Source organism: Onychostruthus taczanowskii, unplaced genomic scaffold, assembly GCF_017590055.1.
Source record: "Onychostruthus taczanowskii isolate IOZ18803 unplaced genomic scaffold, ASM1759005v1 scaffold12, whole genome shotgun sequence".
Lineage (NCBI taxonomy): Eukaryota > Metazoa > Chordata > Aves > Passeriformes > Passeridae > Onychostruthus > Onychostruthus taczanowskii.
This window is the reverse complement of record NW_024498351.1, coordinates 11,349,975-11,376,957: the sequence shown is the minus strand read 5'-3', so window position 1 is coordinate 11,376,957 and position 26,983 is coordinate 11,349,975. Positions and strand designations below refer to the sequence as shown.

General features: G+C 40.0%; 1 protein-coding gene across 2 annotated transcripts in view; it reads right to left on the bottom strand.

Moving 5' to 3' along the window:
* The window catches only part of GALNT7 (polypeptide N-acetylgalactosaminyltransferase 7), a 68,901-nt gene that overhangs the window by 41,721 nt on the left and 197 nt on the right, over positions 1 to 26,983 (bottom strand). The window lies entirely within an intron of this gene.

Sequence of the window (26,983 nt, the reverse complement as noted above, 5' to 3'; positions counted from 1 at the left end):
ACACTCAGTCACCACCCTGGATCATGAGTCTCAATCAGACAGGAATTTCTTATTCCCCTGCTTTGTGTGGAATTAAATAACCTTTCATTCCACTTCCATTACCTACAAAACAGTTATGAGCTTCCACTTAGCCAATTCTTCGACTGAAGCATAACACTTCTGAAATAAATCTGTTTGTTTTGCTGCCATCAGAACTGACTTATCCTTTATTGCATTTAGCCTCATTATAACTGCTATGCACAATTTGCATTATAATGCATTTATCTGTAGTTCCCTTCTACGCACTAAATATATTCCATATTTGCTGCGCTGGAAAAAATATTTCATAAAACAAGGAAGTTATATACAAACACAGAGGCACACTCATTGACACCATTCCCCCAATATCTATGCACAGAGGATAAGTAAAATGGAAAGTATTTGTTGTGGGTTAACCCCTGCAAGCAGCTCAACACGACACAGCTGCTCACTTCTCTCTACCTCTGGACACAAATCTAAAACACAGCAATCATATGGGATGATATGAAGAAAACTAACTTAATCTCAGCATTTTATGGACATCAAAAAAAAAAAATAGAAGAGGAACTAGCAGTGTTTAAGTGCATGGTCATTTCTCCACAGGTAAATGAGACAAGGATTTTTCAAAAACTGTCTGGAAAAAAAGCAAAGTCAAACCACAGACAAAGAACTACTTCAGTCATCATATGCCTTAGTTAGGAACTTCTAGGGCTTCCTCTCTCTTTTATGAATTATGACCCACACTCCCTTTTAAAAGAAAAAAAAAAATTAATCACATACCAAAAATCCAGAAGAATTTTTAATCAGTGTTCCTCACTGATTACAAGTTTGGCTCAGGCAAAAGCAGTCATACAATAACAGCTAAACTGGAAGGCATGTGTATAAGAAAAAAAGGATAAAGCACAAGAACCTTCCTAAAGTGTCAAAACAAGATGGTCTGAAAATTATTTTAAAAGCTTTGAAAGAGATAGTAACAGTGAAGAGAAGGGAGTGTTCAGAAGAAATGAGCACAACATGCATCTGAATACTGCACTTCTAGGTTGTCCAAAAATGAGGGGAGAGAAGCAAAAGCTACAAATTCTCTCACATCTGAAGACAACAAAACCTTATTACATCTTTATAAAAAGGACACATAATACAGAAAAAAGTTTTTTTCCACAGACCATTATTTTTTCCCATAGGGTTGGACCTAGGATTTCCTGCCAGCTTTCTAGATCAAGTTTGGTGCATTCTTCTTTATTTTTTGAATGTTTTTTCACTCCTTAGGGAAATACGTATGAGTAACTGCAATGAGTGTTTCCGAAACAGTGACGTGATATAAATAAAGTCACTACCTGACTTGCAAATTAAAAAAAGGGGGTTAGTCATTGTCATTTTACTTCACAAATTATGTGCCTTATTGCAGAAGACAGGAATGCAGATGAAGGTATAGAAAACATTTGAAAACATGCCTATAAATTATACAAAGTAAAAGGAAAGCCTGTGAGAGGTCTTAATAAGGCTGGAAGATCAGTCATCTGGTGGAGGGCTGGAGTTGTAGCTGGTAATAAAACTGCCAATGCGAAAGTTGTATAATCCGCTTTTCTTCAGTAACTGGTTCAAGACTGGCAACTCCCTAAAACTCTCTATTAAATAATGTCTGAAAAAACCCTGATTTTAGAAAAGTGGATTTGCTTCAGAATTTTCTTCTGAGAACTTCAGAATAAATAAAATAAGCAATGACTCCCTCAACACAGTTGTCTGACTCAAAGGGCTCCATCCCATAAGACTTCAAACCTCCCACCCCTGCCATGGTAGCCTCCATTTGAGCAAGCACAAATTATACCTATTACAGCTGGTCCTGCAAATGGACAAATGGAAAAAAACTCAGCTTCTCAAACAAGGATAAAGATCAACAGCACTTCTGCTGTCACTTAAAAAAATAAAAATAAAGCCTTTTCAATCACTAAGCTTTAGGCTCCACACGCAGCATTGCTTCTAAACCATATTTTGCTAAACCTCCCATCAAACAATTTTGTCACAAGACGACCCTGCTGACTGAAATTAAGACTGAAGATGGACTAGGAGAGTTCTTTTGTCAGATATGAGCAATGACATTCAAGCCATCTGGCTTGAAAGGGCCATTTGCTGTCACAGTGCCTGGGCAAAACAGCCTCTGTCCTGCTATGAGTCCTCTCAGTATATTTCAGAGGCACTTCAAAGTCATGGAATGCATACTAACATGCTCAGTAGTTCCTACAGTGACTTTTAAAACTTGTAGAAAATTAGAATAGATCATTCATGAGAACTCCAGATACACAGAGATAAGTACAATTTGACACCAAGTTAGAGAAAACTTTTGGAGTTTAAAAATACATGTTTGTAGAACAAACAGATTGCTAAATCCCTCCACTGCATGCTTTGTGCAACCCAAGTGAGAAACCGTGCTATTGACGGTGTTTGTCACCAGCAGTTTCAGGAAAATATAATTCTCTAAGTTATATTTTTATGTTCACAGTTGCCCTCAATTTGGACATATACTGACAAAACAAAAGTCCATTACGCAGTGAGTGCTAGCTCTCCATTGTAGATTTCTGCCCCCTTAAATATCCTAGAGGAAACAGAACAAACTTAAAGAAGACCAATTCATATCTATCATCCTGGAATAAATTTTGGTACACAGGACTACCATGACTACACAGCTTTGTACCACAAACACATTGCTGTGATGGCATCTCCGAAGAGCAAGTAATCTAATCCTACAAGACAACAACCACATCTGTTATCTTTTGGAGTCTTCAGCATGACCTTGGTCAGAAGCCACTTATGAATCACAAAGTCCAAACAAATAAAAAGTAATTTGATGATATAAACAAGCAAGCATTACACTATATGTATATTTACACATATATAAAAATATATATAAAAATATATTAATAAATATACATGTCTACATTTATATATAAATATATAAATAAATATTTATATATCTACTCACTAAAAAATACATAATACTGAAGTGTAAATGAGGTGCAAGGGCCAGGAGCAGCTTTGGAGAAATGAGTATTGAGCAGTACGTTTACACTGATGTGTTCTGTACTCCCACCTATATCTGAGAAATGGCAAATAAACATTGTGGGTGGGTTTTTATTTCTTCTTTTTTAAACATTTAATTTAAAAGAAAAGCAGGGCAACTTCCTTCACCTGTTTCCTAGATTTCACAGCATCTATCAAGCTGATTGACATGTGATACACTACTCATTGCCCTGCGCCATCCTTTATCCAACTTGTTATTTTTCTTTTGGATCCCAAGTAGCTTTTAGAGAGGAAACAGATTTGCCAGGAATAGATACCTGTAATAGAATTGCTAGTCATCAGCATTGAGAGAAATCCCTTTCCCACTCACTCCTTATGTCCTCTGTGATAAGCAGAACAGGACAATCTCTAGTACACATAACTTCTGCAGTACAGAAGCTACCGAGTTTTCAGTAGATATCAGCAGACCACAGCCATTAATATTGACACTGGGAAAACAGTAAAGTAGCAGTACTTCTGAAACCCCAGATTAGCAGTGCTAGCCAAAGCAAAACAATGTAGTGGGGAGCAAGATCAACAACTTTATTCTACTTTATAGCTGACATTTCTGAGATAGGAGAGCATTGCTTGTGGAAAAGTGCCATGTCCAAAAATAAGAAGGGCACATAGTAAAGGAGAGGAACTGTTTGTAGAGATGTGAATTTGGTAACAGCTCAATGTTCTGCTGTAATGAAGGAGTTTGACAGAATTTAGCATTCAAGTTCCAATTGCATTAATCTACATGAGCCTCTGTATCACAGATTCCTATTAATGGATTAAAAACAACCTCTTGTTATCTAGTAATGAGTCTAAAAACTAACAATAATCATTAACATCTGAGGTCATCTCTGTTGGTGTCTGAACCTGTGAATTCAAGAAAGACACTGTGGAAGATAAGGCTTAGTTCATCAACTTTATTTCATTTTTCAAATGATTGCTCCAAGAACTCCCAGGGCAAAAAGACCCACTAGCTCTTCCTGTCCTTTTGGATGTCATCTACTTTGTCAGGGCAGAAGCAGTCATCTAGGACAGTGACTTCAGGCTAGTGCTGCACACTGCCATGGTCTGCAGCCAGCATTTCACAAGGTCACTCACAAGGCACAGGAACTGGTATTAAGCTATGGAAGCCCTCACATAACAAATCCTATGGAAGAAGGAAGAATATTTATTTTCAGTTGAAAGAACCTGATTCCCTGGTTACCTGCCTAACAGAAAGAACATAATCAATCCCGAGATTCACCTGTTTACTTGCAGAATATCTTGTTTAAAGACATACCCAAACTTGGATGTCAGTATGATAACCATCTAAGCATCCCATTTAAATAAAATTCTTCTGTTGTGACATTATCTTTCACTTGCAAGGGGAGCTAACGATACTTCTGTCATCCTCTTTGGTCTTGCTGTGTATGCATCATTTAAAACTCATGCAAAGTAATGCAATCCTGCTCTTTCAACTCGCACTGCTTTACCCCCTGTCCTTGCTCCTCACTCCATCTTCCAATGACACTGCTCTCCCAGAACTTACTGCTGGATATGTCTCTCTTGGAGTCTGGATCTTCTACAAATTGTCACATTCATGTGCTTCTGGTCCAGACTGGGCAAGTTCCTTTACTTTGGGAAGCTCAGATACCTCCATTGAAAGCAGAGACTACCCAGAGAGCTGGCCAGAGTGCTTGAGCTAGATTCAGTCTCATACAGGTGTTACCACTGGTCACCCAAAACTTGAAAACCTCACTCTCTCACCTTGAGGGAGATTTAAGAGTACAAGAAATGACAGACAGAACATGGCCTGTACCTTACCTATGTTACAGGATGCCTCCTTAGGAGAGGTGCAGTACTCCTCGAATTCCTGTGCGACAAGCAGTTTCACAATTAGACTCTGCCTGACTGAAAGCAAGTAAAAATAAAGACACTGAGCGCCTCAGAACAAATTACTGCAAAAAACAGCAGTCCTAATGTCCTCATTTTCACTAGCACTCAGTGCTTGGGGAATACTGAACCAGCTCTTAAACCTACCAATCTCCTTCCTGATTGCTTGAGATACAACTCTTACTCAGCTTTTACACATCCCATCCTGCCCTTCCTGGTCCTGTCACACTAGCCCTGGTCCCATCCGTAGTTCAACAGTTGCAGTGTGTTAAAGAAGCCCTGACAGAGATCCATTTCACTCAAAGCCCCCACTTATGCCCAAGAACTTTGCAGAGCAATCACAGACTTACGGAATGGTTTGGGTTGAAAGAGGACCTTGAAAACCACCTAGTTCCAGCCCCCCCACTGCCACAGGCACCTTCTGCTAGACCAGGTTGCTCAAAGTCCCATCCAACCTGGCCTTGATCAAGTAGGACAGAACATAAAGAAGTATAAAAGCAAGTATCTCCCTACACACTGCGTCTTTTCAGGTGTGGTTTTGTTCCTTGCTAATGGCTTTTAATTAAATGGCTTTTAATTTTTGTTGCATCCAAGTGCAATTTGTCTGGTCCCCAAGGAACTAGAGACCACAAGAGACCTGCCTGCACTGATCCTGCCTCTCTTCTTGACACAAACTGAGGCAAGACAAATACTGTACATCACACAAGGTAAGTCAGTTTAGGTTAAACACTTAAGACTGATCTAATAAACCACCAGCTCACCCAGTGACTGCAGAACAGTCTGCCACCAACAGCTTTTCAAACACCTGTAACCTTCCCTCTTTCTCTGCCCAACAGATAAATACATTTCTGCATACTGCAGCCTACATTGTCATTAGCATGTATTTAGCATGGTAGTTCAACTATGAACTTCTGCAGAGTATCACCCACATTAATTCATTCTTAAACAGAGACTGCAGTGACTCAGAGCTCCAAGCCAAGAAAAAAAGCACCTGTTAGTTATATTTACCCTCAAATACACCATATGGGTTATTACACCATAGATGAGACACCACAAAAATTAAAAAAAACCCCAAACTAATTTGTATGCCACTTGACTAACTTCACGCTAAATCCAGCCATTTGACATTTTATTGTGTTTTAATTGTTCAGAACACTGTTATGATAACAGCCAAGCCCCATGAAGAGGAGGAGAGCATCAAGCCCTGGGGTACAGGTCTTCTACTGCACCACCCGGGAGAAAAGCTGTTCCAGGTAAGCAAAGTCCATCAGACCCTGACCTGTCTTTCCAAGATAAAGTCTTGTTTAGTCTTCAAAACAGAGACACTAAGGACCAAATCAATTTTATTCTTCCTTCTTTTCCTGATGCCACTCTCCACATCAAGTCTCAGGAGATGTCAAATTGCATCTATGCACAGAAAGGCCAACACTTATTGTCTAGGAAGTTAAACCTTTTTTTCACTTCAAAAAAGTAATGAAAATAATTATTTTTCAGCTCCTCAGCCTGGAGGGTGCCTTGCTGCACAAAAGGATCAGCAAGGTGACTTGCTTCTGAAGCTGATGGGCCAGCAGCTGTAGGTGTCACAGGAGGAGTAAAGCAGCACAAGAACAAGGTATTTCTAAGAAAAAAACAAGTACATGAAAAATGGGCTTCTAGGGACACAGCCAACTCCAGAACAATGTTTAAGTAGATGAAGGCTATGGGAAATCTCCAAATACTCAGAATTCTGGTGGTTCTAATCCATATCATCATTGCTCATTTCTGTAAACATTTACTGCTCCATACTTAGTTCAAATGCCACCTTCTGTTCTCCTTTTCATTTCTCTCAAATTTTCAGTTTTGTTTACCATGTTCTGATGAGGATGATGCCATTGCTTACCCTATTTGAGAAGGGCAGAAGGCGATAGCAAGAAATATTTCCAGCTCTTGCTTCCAGGCAAAAGATAAATATCAGAAAATCTCTTTGAAAAGTGGACTGCAGAAATAATGGCACAAAATGCAGGATGTTTTTATCCTCTCTCCCTCTCTAAGTGATTAGGAGTACCACATTTGCCTAGGGCTATGTGGCTTGGAGCAATACAATAAGATTTTGACAACAATGTTTAATCAGAAGCATACTTGCAGCAAATTGCTTTACAATACTATGAATAACTAACACCTTTTCGGCCTATGATGCAAGAGAAAAAGGGAAACATATCATAATTAGGCAACTGTCCACAAGTTTTCTTTTTTAGAGGGATTTTATGAACGCTTAACTGGAAAAATTATGAGTATTAAGAACAAAATGGACAATAGCATCATCACTATGCTGAGCTGACTGTAAGATGTGAAAGAGCCTCTGGATTTCAGGTCTTCATGACTCCTGGAGTATTTCTTACCCTCTTCATCAAAAAAAATGAAGAGGGTAAGAATTAAATTTTTTTACTGTCTTTGTACTGCAATAAGAAGTTAGCAAAAGAGGACTTTTTCTAGAAATGCAAATATGCAACTTTATTGATTAATAAAAATTAAGAGGAAAAATACCCTGAATACCTGAAAATAGCGTTGTATTGATGTCGTAGCCACATAGGATATGCTGATCCATGCAGTCTGACTCTTTCTACAGTATTGTTCTACTCATGCCACATGTATACACTGTCAAGTGTTTGGCAAACAATTCCCGCAATTTTTGCAACCAAATGGAAGAAAGACGAAGCAGACATGAGAACGGAATAGTTTGCAGCAACATTGCCACAATCCAGAACACCAGCACCTCTGTCACTTGGATGTTTTCTCTGGTGATTTCTCATTTCACTCCTGCACTCTGTGATCCTCAGCTGCGCCACCTTGTCTGCCCTGCCCTGCAGCTGGTCTCAGCCAGTACCATGCTCACACTCAGTGCTTTCCTACAATTGCCAAGAACTTTATTCCACATCCCTTAATAGTTCGGCAATAACAAACATCTCTTTTCCATCCCAAAAGCCTCCTTCATCCTTTTTTCCTGGGAAGCTGTGCCCTCCAAGATGAAAAGGCTTAAAACACAGCATCACTCAAGAGCTTCAATACAAGATTTGTTCTCATCACTACATTTCAACATTAAATGAAGCTTGTGACCTTTCTAACTGAGTCATTGTTCCTTCCACGTTCTGTTTCACTCTACGAGTATCCTTCATTTTATGCATATGTTTCAATGAGATCTTAAAAATAGAACTCATGTTTATTCATATGGATATTAGGAATTTTTAAGAATTTCTAAGATTCCTCTGTCCAGCTCTATTTCATTCCAAAAAATTATTCTCCTTTTTTTCTGTGTAGCACTATTACACAGTGGATTAGGCTTTTTATTTTTACCAGGACCAAGCCCATTTTATGAATGTTCACTATAAACTGAAGAAAGAATAGAAAAAATGGTTTCTTTTGGAGTGAAACAATCAAAATTTAAGTAACTCAGTTTTAAGCTGTAGAGATAAGCAGGTAAAAACAAGCTGTGCTGGTTTTGGCTGGGGTAGAATTAATTTTCTTCCCAGTGGCTGGTACAGGGCTATATTTTGGGTTTGTGCTGAACACAGGGTTGATAATGTGGAGATGCTGTTGTTATTGCTGAGCAGGGGATGCACAGAGCCAAGGCCTTTTCTGCTTTTCATCCTGCCATGCTGGGGAGGAGACTGGGGATGAATGGGAGGTTGGGAGGGGACACAGCCAGGACAGGTGACCCAAACTCCTTTTTGCTTTGCTTGTGTGCTCAGCTTTTGCTTTCCCTATTAAACTGTCTTCATCTCAGCCCATGAGTTTTCTCACTTTTACCAATCCAATTCTCCTCCGGATCCCACTGGTGGGGGAGTGGGGGAGCAGCTGCCTGGGGCTTGGCTGCTCACTGGACTTAAACCACAATACAAACATGCCCTTGAATTAAAAGAGTTACAATATATAATCCGCAACTTTACTATAGATAAAATCCAACTTCTATTATTTTCAGAAAAAGCCTCAGAAAGAAACAAGAAGTACCATCAATCATCATGTTCTAAGTAGCTGAGGCCAGCTTTTCTGGCTCTTCAGGCATCAGCAATGAACACTGCACTGGTTCAAGCCTGCAGAGGAACTTCATTCTTGTTTCTCAGTCATCTGGGACAGATGGATATTTAAAAATCATGCATTTCTTTTATATAACTCAGCAAGTAAATGACATTTACAATATAATAAATCCATCACTAATGTACATGCTTGATCAGAGGATGCACTTTTCTTTACTATATCTTGTCTGCCTCAATTTTTAAAGACAGATATGCCAATCTCATTTCATATTTCTTGCTCTTGCGGAGCAAACCGCATGATTAGATTTTCGTTTATCTTGAAATACTGTAACCATTCTTAAGCTTTACCACAGTCTACTTCTGCCTTTTTTTTAAATTGCTTTTTAGAATTTGATCAACTCTACCATTTTGAAAGCTTCTTCAATGAAACACCCAGCTAAACCCAAAAACTGCATCGTATACAGATTATACGTAGTCTAAACCCCACTTCTGCAAGATTCATCTGAACACCCAAAGATCTCCAAAATTCATAGTATTTATGTAATTACCTTGTGTACAGCTTGACTAGGTAGAGAAGGGAAATAACTTGTGACCAATTGTGTTCTCTGCAATTTGATCTCATTTGTCCTTGGCCCTTTATTCCTTGTCTTTCCTACATAGGAGAATGTGTGTTGTGTTTGACAATAAATTAGTTATAGTCTACTGAACCATTGAGGTAAGAAAAGTTCTTATCTGCATCAAATACTTTAAAAAAAACCCAAAAAAATCAACACAGCACATGCATTTGAAGCATAAAAAGGAAAAAAACCCTGCAGCAACACTCAACTAATAAAAAACCAATATATTGAACAGACAAATCAATCTTGGTAAATAGACTGCTCTTTCTGTGACACTTACAGCTAGTGATATTGTTTGTTTTGCTGCGAGGTAAACATGATTAATATAAAAATCTATCTTATGGCTTTGCTTTAGAAGCCACATAATGTGTTAGCACAGCTGGGGTATCTGCATCTTTTAGACAGCCAGCAAGAATGCTATAATATAATCCACAAACTTCCTAAATGGGCTCCACTAAACCAGCCCGTGCTTCCAGCTTTGCACATTTCTCTGCACTTGCCATGCAGTGTTTTTATTTGGAGCGTGGAAGCCACTGTGGGCACCTTGAGACCACAGGGTCAATCAGAAAGGCGGCCACGCTGCCCCTGAACTTCACGTCATGGACTGCCCTGATATTTACTGTGTCAGTGCAGATGATCCATGGTGGTGCCACTATATAAACTTGAAGCTGTATGAGACTAATGACCAAAACATTACTCTCCAAGTCAACACTGGGAAGTGACATCCCACTGCCTTCTCCTAACATGGCACTAAGGATTAACTTCTAGCCCTGAACATCTTCTGAGGGACCTCCTTACATAAGGGAGATCCAGAAGAGACTTTTAACATGATCTTTGTGCTTCCAGCGCAGGTACACTATGGCTGGCATTTCTGACTACACATCTGGGGAAAATGCCAGTGAACAGCACACTCCCATCTGCACTGACTCCTCAGCAATAGGACTGTAGCATTCCACTGTTCACCCATTAATGGGGGTACAGCACACACAAAGAAAGATGCACGAGGATCCTTCTTGCTCAGAAAAAATGGAAGTCAGCTTTCTCAGCATGGTACCTCTGTCTGCAGGATACTCTCACCATCCAACCAGTATAGCAACAGGCATTTCTCTGCAGCAACTCAATCTTTCCAACAAATGTTCACTTCTTGCTAACAGTTTTGTTATGAAATCTGAAGTTCTGGCAATTCAGACTCTCCATGTAAATACCGAGAATGTATCATTGGCTAAAAATTGATCTCAAAAGGAGAGTGAGCCTTTCCTGAGGGTATAATCACCCCAGTAATGCTGTTTCCATCTGGAGGGACTTCCACAAGCCCTAGGCATGTGCATTACTTGTGGGCTTCAAACAGAGCTGCTAATAACTGCATTTATGAAAACTGTGTCCTTCATTTACTGCATCTTACACAGAAGAGACATTACAAAGTCTACTTATGATCTATCCAGTTCATTAAATGGGTGTTTAAACTGGAACACAGTTCACTGAACCAAGACCTTTACGTGCTAGCCTTGCACTTTAACTTCTAACAAAGACAATTTTGTTAAAGCCTGTCAGAAAACTCGATTCAAAAGCTTTTTGCAGTCCCTGGGAAAGAGAGTCTCTTGTCTCTAACACAGGAAAATCTGGCCTGTAGATGGAAAATGAAGAGCCAGTAAGGCAGTTCATACTTTAGTCTGACTGGGGAGTGAGACAATGCCTCCCAGGAGGAGGAACTGCAAAAGAAGAAAATTGTCAGTATTTCAATCTCCAGTATAGGAGAGAAGCCACATACCTCAGGCATCAAATACCACAGAAGGATGAACTGGCAAATGTACCAGGACAGGACAGTAAACAGTACAGAATTGTTTACTGTACATCAAAACAGAATCAGCAAAAGAAACCAAAATTCACAAGGATTTTGATACTCTAATCAAAATACCCACACACAAAAATCCACTGTGTTTTGCTACTGTTCAATAAACTGCAAAATTATATAAAAATTCATTATAGAAATATTATATAGATTATACAGTATATAGATTATATAGTATATAGCAAATGGTAAAGGAAGAGCAATATAAAAGAGCTTCTTCTGTAAGACACCCTACATTCCAGTACTACTGCTGTCAATAATCAGTCAGCTTTTGGGACGACATGCTTTCTTTTGAGAAGTTCTTACACACAAATGACAACAGCACAACATAAGAAGTATATGCCCTGTTTAAGACTGGCATATGCAAGTTATACAAATCAACATTTTCTCAATACATTACTTTATCATCTGATAGAGACTTGGAGAAATATTGTAAGTTAAGATAGAAAAAACCAGATTGATTCACTGTCACACTAAATATTTTCACTAAATGATATAAATGAAGCAAAACAAAAAAACAATGCAAAAATTCCACCACAACCTGGAACTTTCACTTTTTAATTCACTTCAATTAAAAAAATAACAGCTTAAAAATAAAGTGTTAGGCACCTTTCCATTTTAAATAATTTCAACAGAACATGAACAGTACAAGCCTATGCATTAGCTGTTGCTTCAGACATACTGTTTTACCTGGATATAGCATATTTTCCTTCTGTTTAGTACAGCACTTCCAGTTCTGTAATTCCTGACAGTACGGCAACTGCAGATTTGTAAGGGATGTCAGATTTATATAAGATGTGGCAAAGGAAAAAAAAACAAAAAACACTTGCCCATTCTTCCTACAGAGTGAAGAGGCTCAAAGCTAACTTTTACATTTGATTTAAAAAGCAAAGTTTGGAAGGCTTCTGAATGTCAACACTGATGTATTACAGGGATGTTTATCTTCCCATCACTGCAGATATACAGCAAAACCTGAAGGGGATATTTTCCATCTCTGCTGCAATGAGAACTGTGGAACAGCAGAAATATGAATTACAAGATGCACCTAGTTCTTGCAGACGATTTAAGAAAACTGTGTTTTTTAGCTGCTGCAGATGAGCTGCCTTTTAATTTTTGTTTTTGCTAATTTGTTTTGGATTTAAACCTCTGTCTGATAGGTGCTGGATATTTCAGGCTGATGCTATGGAGTGGGATGGCTACACTTTTGCAGTCAGTTTACTTCCACACCACGCATGTTTGTCCTGTCTGCGTGCCAACACGAGCACCTTTACACCCTCTGCATGCTGAGCTGGATCAAGGACTCCCCACACAGCCGCATGAGCACGCCAAATGAATTTGGCATCCATAAGCAGGGGAAACAGCAGCACTGAGCTAGCTCAGAACAGGAGTGGGGCAGGGGGAAGCTGCTGGAAGCGAGGGGTAGCTGAAAACCAGAGCCCTGGGAGGAGCAAACAGAGAGCACTGCTGCCTGTCCAGCTGCCCACAACCACTGCCTGTCCACAGGCACACAGGGGGCTCCAGGGCTGCCCGTCCTCAGAGCCCTCTCTGCAGCCCTGAGGGACACCAGGGACACACTGCAGAACGGCAGGACAGCAGCTGCTGACTTGGCAGCGTTGGTTCTGTACCTTTAAAACAAGACTACACAACTCAATTACAACAGTGCACTGAGTCCAGAGGAGGGCCACAGGGATGGAGCATCTCTCCTATGATGGCAAGCTGAGACACTTGGGGTGGGTCAGCCTGGAAAAGAGAAGGCCTTGGGATGGCCTTAGAGCAGCCTTCCAGCACCTAAAGGTGAATAGAGGAGACAGGGAGAGGGACTTCTTACAAGGACAAGGGAATGGTTTCAAACTGAGGGAGGGCCAGTTTAAACTAGATATGGGGAATTAATTCTTTACTGCAAGGGTGGTGAGGCACTGGAACAGGTTGCCCAGAAAAGCTGTGGATACCCCATCCCTGGAAGAGGTGAAAGCCAGGTTGGATTGGGCTTTGAGCAAACTGGTCCTTTGAAAGGTGTCTATTGATGTGTACCATATGACATCACACCGCCACAGGTGTCCCTTCCCATAGCAGATGATTTTCAAAATCACTTCCATTCCAAATCATTCTATGATCCTTGTGAACAAAACAAACACCTTCCCCACCAAGTTATTCTCTTAAACATTTCTTGTCTTTTGGAGGAGACCCGCTTGCTGTGCTGAGAAAGCAGAGGCACAAAATGCAGCACACTTATGTCCCTAATGCATTTAGGGACAGATACTCATAGTGTATTAAGAGCATCAGAAAAAAACCCAGCAGAATTGAGTGATTTATTGAGCCACCACACCCAGATCCTGTATCAGAAATAATTCAACTGGAAATAATCCAAGTAGGAGAAGCCCACAACAGTAAAACAGATAGAGTGGTCTGGGTCAGGGGTGCCCTTCCTCTCTCCCAGGGATTCCTGAGGTATTAATGGCAATGCAGGAACACTGTTATGCTCTACAAAACAATGTTTCTATTAAGTATTCTTAGCGATATGAATCTCCCTTTCTTCTTTCAAGCCAAATCTACACACATAAGATTTTTTTATCTCTTACTACAGAATTAAGGAGAGAGCTGCATGTTCTTAAATTCATGGAGGAGAGGGAAGATGTGCATAACCAGCAGTGCCCTGCACTAGGAGAGGGCACTTCTCACTATTCAGGGAAGCTCTGAATCTCAATAGCGTTTTCATTAAACTATATATATAGAACTGGTGGCTTTTCACAGCATGGTGATTTGAACACATATTTCTAGGTGTCCAAAATTACCCTTTCCTTAGAAAGTGCACCCAAATGTCAGGCAGAACTCCCATGTACTTTCTCACTCTTGTATCCCATCTTTTATGCCACTACAGCTAGAAAATAAAGGGTATTAGGGAATGTGTCAGCCTGGTTCTGACATGTCTTCGTGTCTGGTATGTCTTCGGTCTGCAGACAAAATAAGTTAAGGAACCAAAACTTTAAAATAAACATATTAAGGTAAAGGAACATCATGGAGGTTAACATGCACTGGGATAAAATCAGCACCAGTTATAAAACATTTGAGTTGCCAAAACTGGTCTTTTTCATGTAGTTTAAAGTTTCTTTGACTACTACAGACCATACAGTATAAAAGTATTTAAGGAACATTAAGAAGTGACAGAATTAATAAATACATGTAGGGCAGAAAATGGACTTCCCACAGGAAAGCTGTTGGGGTTTGGTGTTAGGCTATGAATAGATCTACTAAATATACACTGCTGAAAAGTTTCCACATGTAAAGCCAAAGTGACTTACAGAATATCAGAAATTTTAACTTCCTCATCAGTAATACTCAGCTTTAAAATAAATGCCTATGCATTTTAGGAAATATACAAAACTATGTTGCTCTGCAATAAAGAAATCTCAGCTTGGAGAATAAAACAAGGGGAAAAAACCAAATAATTATTTTTGACATGCAAAAGTATTCTCATCAATGAACATGTTAAGGCATCAGAGTCAAGATTATCTTTTTAATCTAATAAATATATTTTTAAAGCATATTTTTAAAGCTAAAAATTCTAATGAATTCTGCCTGCAACATTATGCCTTTGGTAACATAAAGTAGTACATTATGGTTGCTAGATAAATTATAGATAAAAGTTCTGTCTGTTTCTTAGAAATTAACAGCTGTGAAGCCATTCTTGAAAAATTATGATTGCTGGGATTAGATTGCAAACAGTATTTTGACAAGTTATCAGTACAGAATAAATTCTTGCAAATATCATACAAGATAAAACCTGTTCAAAAACCTGTTCAGTCTCCTTTACAGGAGTAACTTTACAGCCCCTTCTTTGCAGCAATGCTAACTGGCCACATCTATCAGTAAAAACTTTGGTGCTTAATGTTTAAGGCTGTGAAGTCTTCTTTAATCGTAGACATGAATTGTAGAGTTTAAAATGAAAACTTACTTTTCACATAAAACCCTTAGCATGTGACAAACCCATTGAAAATATATTGCCCCAACTATTATAAAGTCAAAAGGAGAAGTCTGACCATTTATCTCGCTTCCTTGCTTCCAGATATCCATGTCACTTAATAATACCTTACTGCAATGCAAGAAAATTCTTAAGCTGTTGAACAGGGGGTCAAGAATAAGCCTAATTAACCCCTCAAATTCCCACAAAGTGGGAATGATGAAAAAAACCAGAATGAACAGGAAGAAAAGAAATAGAGTAAAATGAGGTATTCATCCTTCAGCTGAGGATGAGATTGGAATAAGATGATGAAATAATCAAGATATAAGCAAGATCAATGCATCTCACTACATTAACATGGATTGTGCTGGCTGCGGTCAATCAGCGATCACCATCAAGGCTCTTGTAAGGATCCAACCATACCTCTGTCACTTGATGCAAACATGCAGGATTATTTCATAAAGTTTATTTTAAAGAAGAAAACCACATCCTTGTTTCCAGTAAATATAAATGTTAAGAACTGAGCATCAGTGTCTCACACACCTCACTGTGAGTCGAGCAGCCTCTCTGTTCTCGGCTTAAGTGCAAAATCATAACTGGGCACCTCTGATTACCTGCAGTCCCTGTGTGCACCTCACCACACACATACACACCAGTCAGCTTTGATTTAGAAATTATGCACCCCTGGGAAATATTACCAAAACAAATGCCTCCCAAAGAGGCACAAGGCACCTCTCAAACACAAGATCTAGGCATATGAGAATTAGAGAAAAGGGGACATAGGACAGATGAAGTGTGCTCAAGGACAACAGATTTCAAAGAATTCTAATTATTTTTAAAGTAGGCCAACCCCCAGGACATATCCATCTCATCCAGAAAAATTAATCCAGCCTGCTCCCTGCCATCCTCTTTTCCCAAGGCCCCTCAGGCATACACAAAGATTAAAAGCTACATGAACTATCCTGGCAGTCTGCTCCCTTTTATCACAACAGCTTGACAACTCCCCTGTCATCACCAGTCTTGGTAGAAGATAATAATGGGAGCAAAACTTGTTAACTCCCTGAGAGGTGACTGATGTGCCTATTCATGCAAAAGGTAAGCCTGCTCTCCAAGACAGAAACTCTGCATCTGCAGAGATTTCTCCTCCACTGTTTCTCTACACAAAATAATGGTGATGACTTTGACACTTTGCACACCTACTCACTGCTCTGTCAATGAGCACTCAAGAGTCTCATCATCCACTGCCAAAGCTGGCCCAGAGTAACCATTCACCCCAAGCTTGGCATCAAAGTCTTGTCCCAGGCTTGATCCCAACCTCATGGATAGCTGCTCTCCTTGAGGATGGTTTTCAGATGATTTGAAGAATGACACTATGCCTGGAACTGCTTAAAGAGCTTCACAGCCCCACTGTCAGGTTAATATTTCTTGGCCTTTCTTAGCCCAAACATTCCTGTAGTGTTTACATTAAAAAAAAAAAAAGCAAGTATTTAAGTAAACACAATGAGGGACAGAAGACTCACCAAGATCACACATATGCATCCAAGGAACTTATTCAAATCTTACTTCAGCACCCAGGGCTGGAACACCTCTACAGAGAGTACTCCAGAATACTACTTTACTAACTTGGTTAATCTCATGCTGTAGGAGTACCTTACCTACATTGACTGAAATATCAGAATTTGGAGCTGAAGATCTCCAAAAAAACTATCCAAAAGTCAGCAGGAGATTCTAACCGCTCACCAACAAGAGCTGAGGCACAGGAAACCCATGAAGCATTGTTCTGCATTTGAGGGCTCTTGGCTAAGAACTCTGTGATTAGAAGGGAGTGATAAATTTCCTATGGCTAGAATCTCATATTCCATCAACAGAAGCAAACAACAAAACCCCACCTACTGCACCTTTCTGTCTCTGCTGTTTACTGAGACACTGTTCTCATGCTGTCGCTACTGCAGGTCTTGGCTCTGCAGAGGCAGAACATACTGCAGAGAGGGGAGGGAAATAAGGGTGGAAAACATGGAAGGGGTGAGAAAAAAACCAATATATTTCATAGCTGCGGTTTAAAGCTTCTCATAGACTTTGAAATGTTAGAATAACACTGTGGGAGATGGAATAGCAGAGCCAGAGCAGGGGAAGCAGTCCAATAAAAGCAATATATTACAAACCTTGAAGAGCTGACTTCAAGGCCTTATTTAACCGAGAGTGTAGCAAAACTTGCTTCAAGACTAAAGTGTGCAGAGAACAATTAATTTCCTCTGAAGACCCCATTATCTTAATGCTTTCTTTCTTGATCCTCTTTCCTCAATTGCAAAAAATTGGAACTCTTTAAAGGAGGTATCTTGGCTACTTTTTAAAATTTAAAATGGTAAATAATTATCTGCCATAGATAGAATTCTTAATAAAGAACTCAAAAGAAAGACAATGCCTCGAAATCTCAAAACCATAAAGACAGGAACTGAGAAATAAAATGGAATGCTATGCTTTGGCCCTTTGTTCATTTATTAAAGCTCAAAAAGAAAATGTTTTACTGCAGGTTAAAACCAAAGCAAATTTTAATCCCCAAACTGTGGCAAAAATGCTTGAATATGAAAAAGACTATATTTGGTTTCATTAAAAATATTGTATTTTTTTTTTCTAAAACACAGTATTTAAAATAATACCTTTCTGCCTTATTAAAAACATCAACTCAAGTCAGAACAGTTCTTGCTGAGAACTGCTGCCAATTTCTTAAAAGACAACAAAAATAAGTACGAAACTTTGTGGGCTGAGCACCATCTGCTCATGCTGTAATTTCATTAACAATTATATTTTGAGACTGTCACCTGTAAAGCAAGTTTTCCACATGTAAACCGGTACACTTTTTTTACCTTTTACCTTCCTTCAGTTCTCTCCTGCCACTCAGAGGTTCACACATCAGGGCTGACTGCTGCTATGCGCAACTGAACATTCACCAGGGAAGTCAAAGGAAAATACACTGTAGCCTAGGAAAGCAAGAGCAATACTAAAAAATGTTACCACATTCAAGGATTAGAATAAGGGATTCAAGAAAACACTGTAAGAGAAACTTAAAATAAGTACAGGCCACCATAGAGCAGCAAGCAATTAGTTTATTTTAATAGAGAGAAAAAATAAAAGAGCAATTTTGTCCCTTGTAAAGAGACATGCTTATGCAGGGAGAAACAGGCTTAATTCCTGATTAATACAATTCTTTTAAACCATCATCTCTTAATTACAAAAGCTGTCATTTTGGTTTCAGTAATAATGCCTGTATGCAGCCTGGTAAGAAAATTATTTTGCTTCCACATGGGAAATACATGGATTTTCAGAAAATAGGAATTTTGTGCTATAAAATGCACCTGGAAGGAAAGCAGCAAACTATTTCAAAAACAGCTTACACTGTTATGGGTTTTTTTCAAATTTAAGAACTGCCAATTCAAATGATATTCCAATGAATAAGCAAACATTTCAAAACTATTTGATCCCAAGCAAGGGAAACACAACAAGGATGCTTGTTTGAAAAACAAAGGTAGAATACAAGTATTAGCTTTCTCCTCCGTATCTTTGTACAGCTAATAGCAACAAAATACTTCTTCCACAAAAGCATGTATCTTCCTCACAAGCTCCTTCACAGAGGAGGAGGAGGCTATAATTAAACTGATAAATCCTAATCTGCCATAAAACACAATCTTAAACCGTTTCAGTTTATAGAAACCCACCGCGTTTAATTTTTTCTTCTACAGTCTGTATGAAGTGAGAAGCCAGAAAAGCCCCAAATCCAAGCCCAAACAGCAGCACAGGCTGTGAGGACATGCATGCTGCTGGCTGCTGACTACTCTCCTTTGCTGGGGACATCTCCCTTCCTCCACACACTGCACTCAGTACTGGGGGAACCTCACCCAGCAAAACTCTGTCTAATCTAATGACTGTGAGGCAGAGGTGCACTGCTAAAGACCGATTCAGGCAAGATAAATTCCCTTTGATTCACAAAAATATCAAAGAAAACTGATGGAGGAGGTGGCCTTTTGACCAGCATGAGCTCTACTGGAGTTGGAGCTGACCAGAATTGTGAGGGACAGTAAAATGAATTATACTGTCAAAAGGCAATGCAGAAATGACATCAGCCTGTTACAGGAGAAGCATGCTGACTGCACAGTCAGGGATACTGACAAGGTGGAGATGTTTGCTTTCTTTGCCTCTGTCTTCAACAGAGATGGACTACCCTGGCTGTGAAAACATTAAACTGCCAGTTGACCCTGAAGATCTGAGGAATCTGCTGCTCCACCTGGATCCATATAAATTTATGGAGCCTGATGGGATTTCTTATCCAAGAATGTCATCACAAAGCCTCTCTAGGTGATTTTTGAAAGGTCTTGGGAATCTGTAGATATCCCAGCTGACTAGAAGTTGGTTAACAATGTTCCAATTTTCAAAAAGGCCATGAAGGAGGACCCTAAAAACACAGGCCACAGGCCTGTCCGTCTCATTTCAGTGACTGGTAAAGTTGTGGAGGTTATTCTGGGAGGTACTGAAAAACAACACAGTTACCTGAAAGACAGCACAGTCATTGGTCACAGCCAGCACGACTTCATGGGGGAAATCCTGCTTACCAAATCTGATTTCCTTTTATGACAAGGTAACCCAAGTAGATGATCAAGATGATCAAGTTAGTCAATGTAATCTTTTAGGATTTTACTAAAGCTTTTGATACCATCTCAGCATCCATCTGGACAAAACATCCATCACACAGCTGGAAAGCACCAGTGGTGACAGGACCTGAGGGAATGGCCTCGTGCTGTGTCAGGGAAGGTTTAGGCTGGCTATCAGGAAGAGGTTCTTCCCCCAGAGGGTGGCTGGAACAGGCTCCCCTGAGGAGTGGTCACAGCACCAAGCCTGACAGTTCAAGAAGAGTTTGGACAACGCTCTCGGACACATGGTGTGACTTTCAGGGATAGCGCTGTGCAGGGCTGGGAGTTGGACCTGATCATCCTCGTGTGCCCCTTCCAACTCAGAATACTCAGTAAAGAATCACAGAGTATGTTGCTAATTCTAATGTTGCTAATTTTAAACTAATCGTCCAGAGCAGACATTTGTTTTCCATGCTTACAGAATAAATCTAGTAATTAAATGTAACTGTTGCCAGACTTAAAGTCCTCTCAGATTATATGGCCTAGTTACTGTAAAAAGCATCCTCCCAGCCCCCCCCCCCAAGGTAGAAGTCAAACCTATTATTGTAATAGCTTATCCTGCCCTGCTTCCACTTGGCAGTCTCCCGTAATGCTGATTTAATATCTGACAAAAATAGGACAAAGACGCTGTCATTTTTGATTAGAGAACGTCAGCTCAATACAAGCAATTTTACCTTTGCTGAGCTTGGGTTAGGGAAGGTGAATACTGCTTGGCCATGTGGAGAAAAATCTACGTATCTACTTCTGGGCAATGCTGTCATCCTGATGACCCAATGAGTCTTTTGCAATAATGAAATTTACTAGCATCAGAATTTCTACTACTTCAGCTTCGCCATCCATACTCACTAGCTTTAAAACTGAGACTTAACTATTACCTAGAATTTCATTTAAAAGAGGAATTTATTACGTGTTATTTTCAATGCCCCACTACTCGGCCCCTAAGCAGCACAAATTACCACTTCTACTTTGTTTTTTTTTCTCCCAAAACCACAAATTACAGACTACCCAATCGATGGTGTTAATTCCAATTTCTACTCACACTTTATTAATTAGGTATTGCAACAGATGAATAGTTTTACCTGTGTGATCCCCAAAACAGATACAACTGCTACGTTTTTGTTGCATGATCTTACCTAAGTGTGCAGAGTCACCTTTCAATCCTATGCTGAGGATGCTGCCAAATGTTCCCTGGATACCCTAGATCACTCTTCTCCTGCAATGGGATTCTTGAAAAGCAAATGCCAGTCTTAGCTTAAGATCTTTGATTTTTTCAGCTGTTCAGTTCTTTTACATTATTCACAAATGGTAACACCTGGGGCTAAAACAGGACAAAAGGAATCTTGTCACATACATAAAAATGGTGCAAATCTGCCCTTTGAAGAGGAAGAGACATATACATAATTAACAGTCTTGAGATAATGAGTTCTTTACCTAACTTAATACAATGGTTTTTGAATGACAAGAGAGTTCAAGAAATTTTTAATATAATTTATATATGCATACTAAATTGTAGGTAAAATATAGGCTTTCTTTTTTCCCAATTTCTTCACATTATTTGCTCTGTGGTCATTGATTCTGCAACATAGCTGGAAGCACTTGTCAAAGTATTTCCCTTTTAATATGATAGGGATTGGGGATTTTATACCCTCCCAAGGGTCATAGATTTTTACAAGCTTTTTCAAAGCAAATTTAGATAGAAACACATATTTTAAAAAATTCCTTTAATATCTCAAAGCATTTTGCCTATTATTGTTGCCAGCAATACAGAAGATTACTGTCAGAAGTGATGGTTACTTTCTACAACAGCAATACTTGGGCTATAGCAAGCTCACTACCTCACTGTGCACAGTCTTCAAGCCAAACTTGTTGAGCACAGAAAGTTTGCCAAGGTGTTAATTTCTGGTGAATGTCACACAAGAAGTGGTGACTCCTTACAGCTCTGATTGCAGAAGGCAGTGTGGCTATATCTAGCCCTGCACCTGTATAGAGCTTTTCAAACCCAGCTGATGAATGATTGTGTTCAGCTTTCAGATAATGCCAGAGTAGCAGAACTGATGCAGTGTCCTTTGTGTTGGTGTCACTCAATTACAGAAAGGCAAACCAATTTAAAAAGTGACCTAAGTATAGATAACTAAACATAACAATTGGAGAGAGATTATTTTGTCATTTAATCACCTAGGTGCCACCATGGATCACATTTTTACTAAATTCAGAAAACTCGCATCCCTTCAATACTGAACACTACTGCCCCTGTACATCCAATTTCTTATCTTATTTCAATTCCTGCCTTTCCTCCAGTAATGATATCAACTGCAAATTGCTGTGTCTCAGTTTCTGTTCTAAGCACACTTACTCCTTAAGGGAAAGTGAACAATTTCCTTTGGGATTTCCACACAAAGAATCTAATTTAAACCACAATAACACTTGAAGTTCAGTCTGCAACTTGTCATTAAGATCTCAGTGACAATCAAGCCAAGGTATACAGGATATTAGCAGTTCTTAAAAGTGGGGAAGAAGGGGTGTCACCAAAAAGCTCAGAAAATGTCCATTCAGCTTTTATTTCTGCTTATTTTTCTAAACCTCTTGCCTCCACATCATAAATTCTCCATCTTCTATCGGCCATATGGGAATTGTAATGTTTAAACTTGGCAGTTTGTGAAGGCCCACAGCCCCAGCTGCAATCATCATCTGGTTTCCTGAACCAGAGGGATGTGCTGGAATTGCCACCCGACCAGGGCACTCAGCAAAGCCTCCTGTCCCTATCCAAGGGCAACCACTCCTCCCTCACTCTGGCATGGCTGCAGTGACATCTGGCAGCAAGGACAGTTAGCTGTCCTGGCAGGGAAATGGGAGCATAAATGTCTAAGGGTGGGAGACTGACCTCACGAGCTCCTGTTAAGCACATCTGGTACCCGAGACATGCACACTTTCAGGGGTGGGACAAGGAAGGGGACAGTTGTTGCCCAACTACTCATGCACACTTTGAAAAAGCCCTTGCAACATGGTCCAGAAAGTCTGAGAACTACTGATAAACAAACAAGACCTAAACAAAATCCCAGTAAAATCATGTCACTTACAGACACAAAATTAAATGCCTTCAATATATGGCAAATCCACTGGTGGCTCAGGTGTAGTGGCTATGGAAAATGCTGAATTTACTGTAATGCTTCAAATCTGAAGCACCAGGTTCCCAGATATAAGGCCAAGCAGCCGGTGCCAAATTTTCAGGAAGTTCTCCTCATTGCACCTGTGAACAGGACAGACTACGGAGTTTCTTTTGTGGGTTCAGCAGTCTCATCACTATATTTCTGCCTTGTGCAAGGTCAGGCACACATTTCCAGCAAATCTTTTACTACCTTACTAATCTCCATCTGGACCCTAGGAACACACTGGGCACTTTTCCTTACTGTCCTTCATACAGACAAATTAATAGGGTGATTTGTAATTGGTCAGATTTGGAGAGATTAAGTTGACCTACAGGACACTTACTCCTTTAAATAAGCTTTCAACTTTTCAGTAACAAATCTTTCTTTACAGTTTCAGCCCATTGGTTCTGCCTGCTGTACTACCTACTCCTTGACAACAGCAGCTTTAAGGCTGTACCTCTGAGGCTGATCATTAGCAACACATCTCGCTGGAGAACAACAAATACTGTAGCTGGGATCCCTACAGCAATCTTGTTACCATGAATGGCCTCAGTGGTGTGATTGGCACATGGTGTGACTCCTGATGTGTCCTGCACAGGCCCAGGATCTAGAATTGATGATCCTGATGGGTCCCTTCCAAATCAGCATCTTCTGTGATTTGATGATTCTCAGTTATTTCTTGCTAGCTTCAGAACTGTGACCCCGTGATCCAGAAGACCAGAAGGTATCAGAAAGCATCCAAAAGACACAACATAGTAATCAAATCAATGATTCTACCAATTTTTTTCTCACATCCTTGGAATCCCTATCAGATAGCAGGGATCATTACTTACACAAAAGCAGATATGCAGTTAAGACTCTCAGAACAGACCTTGATATATTTTCATTGTTTCGATTTGATTTAGATTGGAAACTGAAAGTTCTTAAGGATCAGAGTTAAGTTTGTCTTTAGATATTTCTGATAATGCAAATGAATACTTAATCTCTCACTCCAAATCCCACAAGCACTTTTTCCTCAAATGGATTCTTGGAGGAAGTTCTAAGTGAGGTTACCCAGAGAACAGTTCTGTCCTCCCAACTTCTGCATATGCGTCAGTGAGTCTTCTATTGGAAAGAGAGGCGCTATCTCCAACTATCTGTCATACTGTTAGCACCACTCTGTTCTCATTTCCTTCCTACTTCTCCACTTTCATTTTTGTTTTGAAAACTCTCTGTACATTAATCATTTTTACTTTCTGAAAGACCTCTGAAATCTTTTAAATCAGTAAAAAAACCCCACAGTATTTGAAAGGATATTTTTTTAAGGTACATATTTATAACACTGAAAGATTTTTCTTTATTACCTATTGTCTGCTGCTGCGGGCAGGAAAACATTGCAGGTTATAAACATAAAAAAGAACAACACAGCAGATCTTTTCATCTTTGCATCTTTAATGCTTTGGTGTTATTAAAAAGTGCCCAGGGTTACACTGCAGAGAGGAAAAGGATACTGCCTGAAGTTAGCTAAAAAAGCTGAATTCTATTTTAGGCTGGTACTGTCTGACAAGGAATTTCATATTTGTTGGTTAGAGCTTGGAGCGCAAGAAAAGGGAGGAGAGTGTTGTACAGGAAAAAGATTTATCTGTCATCTTTAGCTTAACAAACTTTTGGGCAACTGACAACAGAGCAAACACACACATTCCTACAACTGAACAAAGAGCACACCACTGCATTTCTGAGAAGCAGTTAGGATGAAACTCCTACTTCCTTTATGCTGAAGCTGTACCAAGGCACACACTGTTCCCAGGTGTTGCAGGGAGCACACTCCAAGACACAAGCTCAGCTCAGCCTTTCCTAACACGATGCAGGGAATGCAGGTCCCAACCTCCGGACATATTCCTGGGCTCTGACAGCTTCCCACTAATATGCCAGAGTACTATTAGTAGGCAACAGTCATTACTGTTTAATTCATAACCCTTACCTGAGCAGTTTCAGAGGTGGAAAGCAATCCAACCCAAAACATGAATTCAGTAATAACAATAATGTTCCACAGAAAATGATGAAGCAGCATGTGTTACTCTCATATATATCACAAAGGCAAGTAAACAGCTGATCTAGCTAATTAATCAGATATTCTGTTTAGATTTTGTCTTTGACAGTGTTTACTTAATTGTATTTGTTCTCAACAAAGACTGAATTATTTCCTCATTAATCAGATATTCTGTTTAGATTTTGTCTTTGACAGTGTTTACTTAATATAATTGTATTTGTTCTCAACAAAGCCTGAATTATTTCCTGAGATGGCTGTCATGGATACTTCCTCCTTAGGTCAATATCAGGTAATCAAGAGAGAATGCTGCTTTATCAAGGGCAGGACTGTAAACTCTTGCAATTCCTTTAGTGGTACAACAACCAGCTAAAGAGACTTCTGAATTAGACCTCCCATGTGAATGGAAGTAGATACAAGGGTTCAGCTCAAAAGTCTCAGAGCAAAAGCCTTTAGGCTCATGAGAAAGGACAGCATGATGCATTACAGCACACAAGTAAGTTGATTGACACAGCACACACACACCAGGGCTACAACATTTCAGTTGTCACCCCAAAATAAGCATCTGAAGATGGTCACTGTCCTACACAGTAATACAACCACATTTTCTTTTCCTTGAGACTGTCCCTTTGAATGTCTGTTCACAGTTCTTTCCTCAGCAGGAAAAGTAATTTGACCGGTTTTGATGCAAAATGTCTACTGCCTGACATTTTCTTCAGAGGTATACAAATAAATTCCTGAAGATTTTTCCACGCACAGAAAATCCCACGTTGTGTCTAGAAGAACAGATTACAGAAACTTCACCGCTTAATAAACTGCTTATCTTCAAAAAACCTGCTATGGCCTATTATCTCAGCAGTAACTGCCAAGATACAGCAAAGTGTAACAGCTTCAGAAGACAGAGCATCTGCTGAAGGAGTCCAAAGTAATTTCCAGTTTTCAAAAACAAGAGTTATGTCAACTCACTTGCCTTATACAATTATCCAAAGCAGTCCATTGAGAGGTCCAAGATCATTAGTGAACACATAATAAAAGATCCCTTTTTAAGATAATCACTGGAAAATTTTATGACTTTACCAAGATTATTTTAATCTTGGCTAATCTTACTTCAAGCAGATCTCCTTAAGTCCAGTTATGTTCCTGAGCTCTAAAACATCTGGTGAAAACGGAAGAATTACTTTGACTCCTTCTAAGACTCTGGTGTCAAAGGGTCAGACTATTTTCACCTGACTAATACAAGGCCATGGCAAGACTCATACTGCAGATTTGCTTGTCTGACCTCCTGAAGCATTTCTGGAAGTCAACTGAAGCACTGCTTCCCTCGCATATCACCTGTGCTCCCACCGTTTCGGCATGGGAGACCTGCACCACCAGCTGGGTAAATCCAGCGCCTTTTGGCTTTCCGTGCTGCTCTTAAATTACCTGATCTGCTGCTTCTCCTTGGCCAAACCTGCCCTTTGGTTAGGAAAGCGTCGGGAAGCCGATCCGCGGCAGCTAGGTGAGTTGGCGAGGGAACACCTGCACCCTTTGTTGGAGCTCTGGGAGACCTTTGCGGGACTCTTACGCAGGGGACACCGGCGCGGTTATTTAGGGATGGAAAACCCCCAAAGGGAAGACGATCCCAACACACGTTTCGGGTGCCCAGGGCACCGGCGGCGGGGAGGTCCCGGGGACGGGAGGGCCCCGGCGGGACGCTGCCCGCACCACCGCGCCGGTGGCGGACACCGGCGGCGCGCTGCCGGCGGGCGGGGGGG